The 10959-nt window shown below is 39.5% G+C and overlaps 1 protein-coding gene across 2 annotated transcripts in view; it reads right to left on the reverse strand.

Annotated features, from left to right (window-relative positions):
* The window catches only part of IL33 (interleukin 33), a 53985-nt gene extending 43460 nt beyond the window's left edge, over positions 1-10525 (reverse strand). Inside the window, exon 1 of one of the 2 annotated variants that reach the window (XM_021006346.2) lies at positions 10482-10525. The gene's annotated coding sequence lies outside the window, so the exon portion shown is untranslated. The remainder of the gene's footprint in view (positions 1-10481) is intronic. The other variant, XM_078152504.1, reaches the window with a different exon arrangement.
* Between the last annotated feature and the right edge of the window lie 434 nt (positions 10526-10959).

The raw sequence follows: 10959 nt of genomic DNA on the forward strand, positions 1-10959 counted from the left end.
AAAGACTGAAAGGTTTGGAGTGAGAGATCTGGGTTTGAGTCCTATCTGCTCTACTTAGGACCTGGGTGACCTTGGGCAAGTTAATATCTTTGAGACTCTTTTCCTCATTTGTAAAATGAAGGGATTATCAACTGATCTCTAGGGTTTCTTCCAGTTTTAAATTTAATATGGGGACTGAGTTTGAACAATAGACCTGTGGAAAGTAGCCAGTTCTTTCAGGTTGCCATAGGAAGAAGAGCCTCAGAGAACAAATAAGAAAAGTATTTTCTTCATGGGTGAATGATAAGATGAAGGAAACTGGGACAGAAGAGGTATACAAAAGATATTGCATACATGGAAGCCATGGTTCAGAGAACATGGTCTAAAGCAGGTTTTGTGATAATCCAGTTCCTATGTTATATTTTTAGATAGGAGAGAGAGATGGGGGACAGGAAGAGAGAGAGAGAGAGAGAGAGAGAGAGAGAGAGAGAGAGAGAGAGAGAGAGAGAGAGAGAGAGAGAGATGGAAATGGAGGGAGAGAAAGGGAGAGGGAGAAGGAAAAGGAGACAGAGAGAGAGGGAAGGGGGAGGGGAGGGGGAGAGAGAGAAAGAGAGAGAGAGAGGGAGGGAGGGAGATGGAGATAGAGATGGAGATGGGGAGGGGAGAGGGAAAGGGAGATAGAGAAAGAGGGAGCCAGAGGGAGAAAGGGAGAGGGAGTGAGGGGGAGGGAGAGGGGGAAAGAAGGAGAGAGAGAGAGAATTTGTTAGGTTCTTATTATATTCCAGACACTGTGCTAAACAAAGAAGATGCAAATACAAGCAAGGAAGACAGTCTCTGACCTCTAAGAACTTATATTCTAAGGCAGGACAACTCATAAAGGAGTGCTGGCAAAGGAAGGTCACTCAAGGCAGCACAGTGACTAGATAACAGAGAAGTGGTATTAGAAACTGGACCTTGGTAAGATAAAATGAAAGCTCATACATCAGGGCTGGAGGACACAAGAGCAGAGTTCAAGGTTCAAGTAAGAGCCAGATAAGGGTGATAGGCAGACAGAGAGCCCTAACAGAAGCCAGAGAACCAGAAGTGAAGGCTGTTTTGGGCTCTGGATTAAGAAGTAAATTGGAACTGGGACAGTGGCCACAGGAGCCCATGAGGCACACAAGGGCAAATGCAAAAACGATAAAATGCAGAAGATAACTAGGATCCACAAAATACTTGAAAACTGCTTGCTTGCAAGGAAACTTGCCAAATTCAAGGATACCTAGGAAGAAACTGAACTTGAATGAGGACAAGGTAAAAGAGCACAGGATCCATGTGCTACCACAAAGTAGGTATAGCCAGAGGACAGGTCAAAGGGACTCATACACCTTTGAAGGCACACGATAGTGCTTAGATAGATTCATGGGGCAAGAGGGACTTGGAAGATAGGTCATTGGCAGAGGATAGAATAACACTTATTAATTTATTGCTATGTGCTAACCACAGTATGTGGCTTATGAATGGTGTTTGACACATTTTAAAGGTACCTGAAAAGGTCAAAGCTGAACTGAACTCAGACTTCTAGGCAAGACTGCGCCCTCAGTGATTCACCACATACCAAGTATCAAATTAACTTGCATCATAAAATGTTAAGTATACATAATGTTTCAAGATAGGAGGCAGGAGAGCAATTAAGGGTTATTATGTGGTTCAACACAGTTACAGAGAGTTTAATGCTAACATGTACTGGAACAAGGTTCTAAAAGTTAAAATGTAAGTGTTATCACTAACATTGGCTACTGTGAGACCTTGGGCTACTCACTTGATCTCCTGGACCACCTCAGTTCCTTCACTTATAAAATGACAGATGGACTAGGAAATCTCTAAAGCCTTCCTAGCTTTAGAATTCTATACCCAAGATTATTCTTTCACTGTTAAGATTAGGAGATCTGCTTAGAGATAACACAGTCCATATGACATATAAAGAAGGACTGTTACTTAGGGACAAAGGAACCAGCAGCCATTTCCATCTGCATGTTGAAGGATTGTGTCTTGGAGAGCTGAGCCAGAAGTAACAGAACTAGTCCAGATTGCCCAGGGGTTTTGTCCCAGATGTTGCTATATGACATCATGGGCAATGTGATTCTTCCCCCATTACCCTAGGTGATGCCATCTGATCAGCCTGCTCCTTCACTCATCCCCTGAGTTACTAACCCACAGGATTTTGTGCCCCCGCCCACACCCTCTCTGCTGGGGCTTGCCTTGATAATGAGGCAAATTTTCCCGATGTTCCACTTGGCCTGGGGATGAACACCTTGCAGAATGTAGATTATCAACAGCAAAACACAAATCAGCCACTATGTCCTCCTCATCACCAGAATAAATTAATCTCTAGTGACTCACCCATGTTCTAGGAAGTGTCAAAAATGGGATTTAGAGCCAGGTTGTCCTGATTATGAATCTAGAACTCTACCCACCATGCCATGCTGCTGCCACTAGACTAAACTGTATTTGTCCCATAATTAGTGTCAGAATTCCTATTTCCAGTCCTGCTACCTAGTGCTTCTAACTCTTGGGGCAGCCTTGGGCTTAGGGATTGAAGGTTGAGCTTTCCATAGCAAGACCTTCACTTAGAGCACTTGAATTTAGTGATTTCTCCCTCTCAAAATTTCTTACGGGACTTTACCTTGACCTCTTTTTTGTGCTCTTCTCATTTTCCATTGTATCATTATTAATATTTATGTCTAGTCCCTCCCACGTCCCATTGTACTGTAAGTTCCTTGAGACCATAGTCTGTGTCATAGGTATCTTGGCATTCTCAGCATCTAGCATGGGTCCTTGTTTTTAGCAAGTGCTTAATTACATTAAAAGTTCACCTGGAAATCTACGTGATACCCACTTGTATAAGGTATGACTACAAAGTAGTGAGTTCTGGTGTAGCTGGTAGAAATCCATTTCCTTAGTTTGTTGACATACCTTTTTGTGTACAGAAATGTAAGTGTTTCCTATTTTGCTAAGGAGTTATATAAGAGGGATTGGTTCAGAATAAGAAGGCAGATTCAGCAATAGATGTGTGGGGGGATTCTACCCCTGTAATCCATACTTTCTTGTGAGAACCTTGTTAAGGGTTTAGGTTTCTCATATGCCCCTTTTATCATTACCACCACCACTCAATGAGTATTTGCCTTGCCTTGTGAAGGCAGTAAGGAAGGGCATGATTAACTTTTCTAGTAGTTTTAGGGCAATGAAAAATAAGGTGTGTAGAAAGAAGTGCTCATAACACTTTTCTGAGATCCACCCTTCATCCAGACTTGTCATTTCTGTTGAGGGCACTATCATCCTTCAGTTACCCAGGTTCACATCCGTAACTCTTTCCTCCCCCACATTCAATACATCTAAGGCAGGGATGGGGAACCTGTGGCCTTCAGGCCACATGTGGCCCTCTAGGTCCTCAAATGTGGCTATTTGACTAAATCCAAACTTGGCCGCACATTTCCCACCCCTGGAGCAGTTACCAAGTTCGATTTATTCTACTTCCACTGTGTCTTTAGCATAGTGTATTTAAAATGCATTGTAAACCTTAGAGCACTATATAAATGTGAATGATGATGATGGTAGTGACCTGTCCACTTCTCTCCACTATACTAGGCTACCACCATAGTTCCATCCATTATCACCCCTCCCTTGGACTGCCTGCTTCTAATTTCTCCAACCCATCTAGACACAGCAGTCAAAATTATACTAAGGCATTTATGTAACCATGTCACTGGCCCTGCTTGGAAATTTTCAGGGGCTCTGTATTGTATTTGAAATAAATTACATGGCCTGTAAGTCTCCACTTAATCTGGTTCCAACCTGCCTTTCTAGACAGTTCACATTACACCTTTTCATCCATTCTATGCTGCAGTCAAACTGGACTATTAGTTGTTCCTCATATTCCATCTCCCATATTTGTGCCTCTGTATTGATTGTCTTTCATATATGGAAAATATTCTCTCTTCTTCATCTTGTCATTTAGGAATCTTTAACTTCCTTCACAGGCTTTTACTAGGTGTGTGACTCTGGTTAGGCAAATCACTTAATCTCTGTCTGTCTCCTACCTCATAAGGTTGCTGTGAATTTCAAATGAGATAATATTTGGAAAGCACTTTGCACATAGCAGGTGCTTAATAAATGTTTGTTCCCTTTCTCCTCCCCCTTTATTTGAGGTGTCACATCCCACTCAAAACCTTTCCTCATCCTCCCCAAAACCCCTAGTTAGTGCTGGCCTTATCCTTCTCAAATTACTTTGTAGTTGTTGCATGTTCCTTGAGGCAATGTTTATTTGTGTGTGTGTGTGTGTGTGTGTGTGTGTGTGTGTGTGTGTAGCTGCTTTATATTTGTTGAACTGAATCAACTACCAACAGGTAAGGTACTAACCTTAGTAGTTGCTTAAAGATGTAAAGCTTAAAGATGTAGATTATAAATTAACCTTGTTCACATAGGAGCAGGACTAATATCCAGTAATATTAAATGCTTTGAGAAAACATCCAATTTCTATAGCAAGCTTAAAGAGAAGTGATGTGGATAGCTAATACTTTGATTTAGACATAAAGGGTTATTCCATAAATGAATCAGGGGAATGTGAAATAGTTTACTCGTTATATCTATGGATAAGAAAAGAATTTATGACCAAACACGAGACTGCAAGCATTATAAGATGTAAAATGGATAATTTTGATTATGTTAAATTAAAAAGTTTTTACCCAAACAAAACCAATGTGGCCAAGATTAGAAGGAAAGCAGAAAGCTTAAAAATAGCATTTCCAGCAAATTTCTTAGATAAAGGCCTCATTTCTCAAATATATAGAGAACGGAGTCAAATTTACAAGAGTACAAGTCGTTTTCCAATTGATAAATGATCAAAGGACATGAACAGGCACTTTTCAGACAAAGATATCAAAGCTATCACATGAAAAAACTGCTCTAAATCACTACTGATTAGAGAAATGCAAATTAAAACAACTTTGGGGGCAGCTAGGTGGCGCAGTGGATAGAGCACCGGCCCTGAAGTCAGGAGGACCTGAGTTCAAATCTGGCCTCAGACCAAACATTTGACATGTACTAGCTGTGTGACCTTGGGCAAGTCACTTAACCCCGATTGCCTCACTAAAAAAAAAACAACAACTTTGAGGTACTACCTCACACCTATCAAATTGTCTGATATGACAGTAAAAGGAAAATGACAGATGTTGGAGGGGATGTGGGAAAATTGGTACGCTAATGCACAGTTGGTGTAGTTGTGAATTGATCCAACCATTCTGGAGAGCAATTTGGATCTATGGCTTAAGGGCTACAAAAATATCCATACCCTTTGACAAAGTAATACCACGACTAGGTCTGTATCCCAAAGATATTTTTTTTAAAGAGGGAAAAAGAACCTATTTGTACAAAAATATTTATAGCAGCTCTTTTTGTAGTGGCTAAGAATTGGAAATTGAGGGGATGCCCATCAATGGGAGAATGGCTGAACAAGTCATGGTATATAATTGTGATAGAATACTGTTGTACTATAAAAATGATGAGCAGGATGCTTTCTGAAAAACCTGAAAAGACTTATATGAACTGATGCAGAGTGAGATGCACAGAACCAGAACACTGTACCCAGTAACAGCAATATTGGATGATGCGCAATTGTGAATGACTTAACTATTTTCAGTAATAGAGTGGTCTAAGATAATTACTAAGGATTCATGATTAAAAGTGCCATCTGCCTCCAGAAAAAGGAAAAAAAGATGATGGAGACTGAGTGCAGATAGAAGCATACTCTTTTCACTTCTCTATTTTTTTTCATGGGCTTTATTTTGGTCCATGTTTTCTTTTACAACATGACTAATATGGAAATATGTTTTCAATGACTGCAAATGTATAAAGTATATCAAATTATTTACCATCTCAGGGAAAGGGGAGGGAAGGGAAGAAGGGAGAATTTGAAACTTGAAACAACAAAAAAAGAATGTTAAATTTATTTTTGCATCTAATTAAAAATAAAATGTTATTTTAAAAAAGAAAACAGATGCTTAAGATTGCAAGGTGTTTCCAGATTCAATAACATTCCTCTGAAAGGAGGAGACTAAGGGACTGTGGCATACCTATTGGAGAAGCAGTGGACTCTAGGAATCCAGAAACATAAGAAGGAGACATCCAAAGAACAGTGATCAAGATTGTGAAGGAACTGCACACAGTGTAATATGAGACTCACTTGAAGGAAATGGGAATGTTAAAAAAAATTACTTTAACTTTCTGGACCATAGTTTTCCATTAATTCTAGTAGCTTTGTGGTTTGTCCTTAATGATCTGGGGAAGATTTAAAAATCTGAAGGGCAAAGAAAAAGGGCTGTCATTTCTTGCTTGAGGCAGAAACTTAGAAAAATGGATGGAAGTTTTGGAAAGAAAGATTTTGGCTCTTATAAGGAAATAGCTTTTAAAAATTAGAGCTGTTCAAAAATAGAATGTGAGGCAGCAAGTTTCCTGTTATTGGGGATGTTTAGGTTGAGCCTAAATGGCTTGTTGAGGGTGATGCTGGGGGGGATACCTGTTTAGCTACAGGTTAGACCACTCAGATTTGGTGATTCTGTGACACTTAGATTAGAGGCTTAACTCTAACAAAAAACAAGTTGTATAACTCTGAATAAATAAATATATATATGTTACTTTTATATATTACATATGTCATTTTGCATATTTATATGTAACATTGGATGAATTTCTTTGAGATCATTTTTACTGTGCTTTCTAGATCTCAAGTTCAGTAATTCTCAAATAAAATGAAAAGTTTCATAAGGAAGTTATATGAGAACTTATGGTTATCAGAGAATATCTGCAAAACTTGGGGAAAGTACATCAATACTATATAATTTCTTTTTATTTTAGGCTTGTTATCTGTTTCCTAAATTCCTCATCTATTTTTTTTTCTGTTCAAGAAGGCTATTGTATATTCTGATGACGATATTCACCTGAAACTGCTCTCTTTTCAAAGTTACCATTGAACTCTCAATTCCTATATATGTGATCTTTTCTCAAACCTCATCCTTCTTGACCTCTCTGCAGCATTGGATACTATTAGCTGTCCTCTTGTCCTGGATACTATCTCCTTTCTGAGATTTCATGATTCTGGTTGTTCAATTGTCTGACTACTCATTCTCAGTCTCCTTTGCTATATCGTCATCCATGTCATGTCTCTTACTTGTGGGTATTCCCCAAGACTCTGTCTTAGACCCTCTTCTCTCTCTATACTCTATTTGATGACCTCATCGGCTCCAGTGGGTTCAAATACCATCTCTGTGCCGATGCTTCCCAGATCAATACACACAGTTTCAGTTTCTCCTGAACTCTAGCCTTACGTCACCAACTGCCTGTTGAACATTTAGGTGTTCTATAGATGTCTCAAAGTCAGTACATCCAAAATCGAACTCACACTTCTCTTCTAGACTTCTTTATTTCTACCAAGTCACCATCACCTCATCACCCAGATTCAGCCCTCAGGGTCATTCTCAATTCCTAATTCTCACTAAGGCCTTATGTCCTATTTAGTTATCAAATCTTATTGTTTCTACCTACACAACATCCTTCAAATACATCCCTTTCTCTCCACTTGACATAACTACTGCCTTTTTCAGGCCCTTATTACCTGGATTATTGTAATTGCCTTCTGATCAGTGTTTCTGTCTCGTCTATCCCCACTCCAGTACATTTTCTGCATAATTGCCCAAATAATTTTGCTGAAGGACAGGTTTGATTATACCACTCCCTGAAGTGGAGCTCCAGTGGATTTCTATGACTTTTAGAATCAAATATAAATTTTTCTGTTTGGCATTTAAAGCCTTGGCCAATATGGCCCTAACCTACCTTCCCAGGTTTATTACACATTACTCACCCTGTCTTCCTACAGTCCAAACAAATCTTCTTACTGTTCTTCTTCTTATATGACATTCCATTTCCTATCTTTGTACCTTTTTATGGATTATCTCCCCTGTCTGGAATTCTTCCTCATCTCTTCTACATAGAATTCCTGGTCTCCTTCAAGACTCAGTTAAAATACCACCTTTAACATGAAGCCTTTCCTTATCATCCCCTCCAAGATAGGGCCCTGCCCCCAACCAATCACTATATCTCTTTTGCATATATGTACATGCTATCTCCCCTAATAGACTATAAGTTCCCTGAGGAAAGGAATTTTTGACTTCGTATACCAAGTGCTTTGGCACATGGCAGGCACTCAACATGTAAATGCTTAATTGATTTATTTCTCCTTCCATTTGTTTTCACATGAATGCTTTCCACCTAGTTGAAGCAGCAAGGTCACCTTGTGGGAGAGACGAGGGGCAGTATGTACCAGGGGTGTCAGACCAACCACCAACTATTGACCAACAGCCACCAACCAACTGGTGCTTCCTCAGCAGCCACAGCTATTGATACTGATGACTGGAAAAAAAAAAAGCTGTTGCTTCTGAAGTACCTGGCACTGCCTAATGGTTTAGCCTAATGTTTACTTTCTGAATTTACTTTTGTCTTCAGATGCCCTTGCCTTTGACTGACAGCAATGTTGAAAATACCGCTTGTGAGCTAAAAGTCTTGCCCAAGATTTCATGATGTTTGACATTGCTTTTTAAAGATTTCTTCTTTCCATCATAACTTGTGCCCACGTGAATCACCAGAAATAGAGAGTAGTTTGACAAGTTTGGGGAGGTTCTCTTCCATACTTTGGATTCTTTCCAGGAAAACAGAAGAACACTAGGTCGATAAATGACTATTAGGGTCCCTTAGGAGAGAGTCACTAGTTACCATTACTTGTCTCTTTTTCCTTGGACCCTTACTGAATGACTCTTTACTAGTTAGCTACTAGCTAGCTAGAAGAGGCATTTATTAAGTACTCATTATATGCCAGGCACTGTGATAAATGTTGGGATGTAAATATGCTCCCTGATCTCGGGTACTTATAATACAAGAAAGGAAGGCGATATGTCAAGGGGAGCTGGAAGGAGAGGTTGAAATGACTATGATATGAAAAATAAGAGGCATCAAAAATGTATTAAAAAAAAAAAAGCAAAAACCAAAAGAAAAAAGTTTCTTCCTAGGACTGGATCAGGTGGAAAATGCTTTCTGTACCCTTTACTTCCCAAATACTATATAATATGCTCCTTAAAGTCCCAGGGATGGGAATTGACTTGCCTAATTGGCACAGAAAGTAAGTAGTAAAATCAGAATTCAAATCCATATTCTATAACTCCAAATCTAGTGTTATTTTCAGCCACACCAAAGCTGCTTAGGAACAAAACTCATTCATTCAGAAATTTTCCTCCATTATGCGTTTCCCCTCTACCTTTAGTTTGAGGAATTAAAGGGTTTCCATTTCACATGATTCTCATCAATAAATATCATCACAGCTGATCTGGGAATAAAATGTTTAATAGCAGAAACTCCTCCTGTCTCCACAAAATTTAAGGCAAAGAGGGTATCCCTCCTGAGCTGCAGAAGCTCATCTTTTCAGGCAAGCAGCTGGAAGATGGTCACACCCTGTCTGACTACAAAATCCAGAAAGAATCCACCTTCCATCTGGTCCAGCATCTTAGAGGTGACATGCAGATCTTTGTGAAGACCCTGACAGGAAAGACCATCACCTTAGAGGTAAAGCCCAGTGATGCTGTATTTAACTGGTCTTTCCACGGCAGTCTTTTAAGAAATCATTTCATAATTTTCTCATTAAACTCTTTTCTTTGTCTCGCCCTTCTGTTTCCTTTGTGCTCTCTCTTCCATTACTCATTCGTCACCTATTAGAAGCACGCTTATCCCAGCCAAGGAAGTGAGACTATTGCTTTCTCCTTCTTTGTTGCTGTTTCAAATCTCTGTGTGCAATACTGACTATTTACTATATCACTAGTATACTCAGAATGTGACAGTAGTTTTACTGTGATTGTATTTAACTTGCTAATGAAATCTCAACAACAATAAGGAATCTCACAGGACAAGTTTTCCAGATGATAATTTCTGTCCAAGATTGTTCTCTCCCAAAGTTCTATATAAATCAGCAAGGTTAGTGGATAGATTTTGGGGAGGAGGAAGGGGAGTTCTCAGAACCTGGATGGGAAAAACATGACATCCTTATTTTCACTAATCTTCAATTAAAATTTAGAATTTTCTTCATTTATGAATTTTCCCCATCATTTTGGGAAGGGATCCAAAGGCTTCAGCAGACTGCCAAAGATACAAAAAAGGTAAAGAATCCCTGGAATGAATGCATAGCCCATTTCCCCTAGCAGATACTTAGTAAATAGTTGCTTAATTGAATTGAAATGGATCGAATCTGAGAAAGATACAAAATTATCTATAACAACAAACATTACCAGACTATGTTCGATCTGTTTTCTCCTCTCATTCTTGGTAGAGGTTTCTATTGTTTCAGAGAGATAAATGGCAGTGCTGAAAGTCTCTAAGATCTATTTGCCAACCCCTGGAAAGCTATAAAAATCTCTCTTAGTACTTACCTTCAGATCCTACTTACTTTATCCTCTGACACGCTGCAGATCTGTGTTGAAAGAAACTTTGGACAGCTGGATTTATCACTCTTGAGTTGTCAGAGAGCCAGATTTTCCTTAGAAGGCATGAGTAGTTGCGCAAGGATTGGGCATTGGGGAAGGAGACTTCAGTGTAAAATTTAGTAAACTATATAAAGTCATAAAGTTTCTCATTTTGTATACATTTCTCTCACCTCCAACTTCTTGCCTGGGCTCTCTCCCACCCACCATTTTCTCTTTCCACTTCTGTACTTTGCCAGGGAGCTTTTTTGGGGTGGGGGGTGAGGGCTGTGAGGTACAACTCCTCTGTCCCACTATAGATTCATGAGACCTAACTTTGCTAATAGAAGTCTTCTCCCAGGAGCTCAGATAGATTCATAGAATGTTGGAGGTGGAAGGGATTATCTAGTCTTCCTCTTTTTACAGGCTAGAGAACTGAGGTTCAGAG

Source organism: Phascolarctos cinereus, unplaced genomic scaffold (genome assembly GCF_003287225.1).
Source record: "Phascolarctos cinereus isolate Bilbo 61053 unplaced genomic scaffold, phaCin_HiC Scaffold_4;HRSCAF=312, whole genome shotgun sequence".
NCBI lineage: Eukaryota > Metazoa > Chordata > Mammalia > Diprotodontia > Phascolarctidae > Phascolarctos > Phascolarctos cinereus.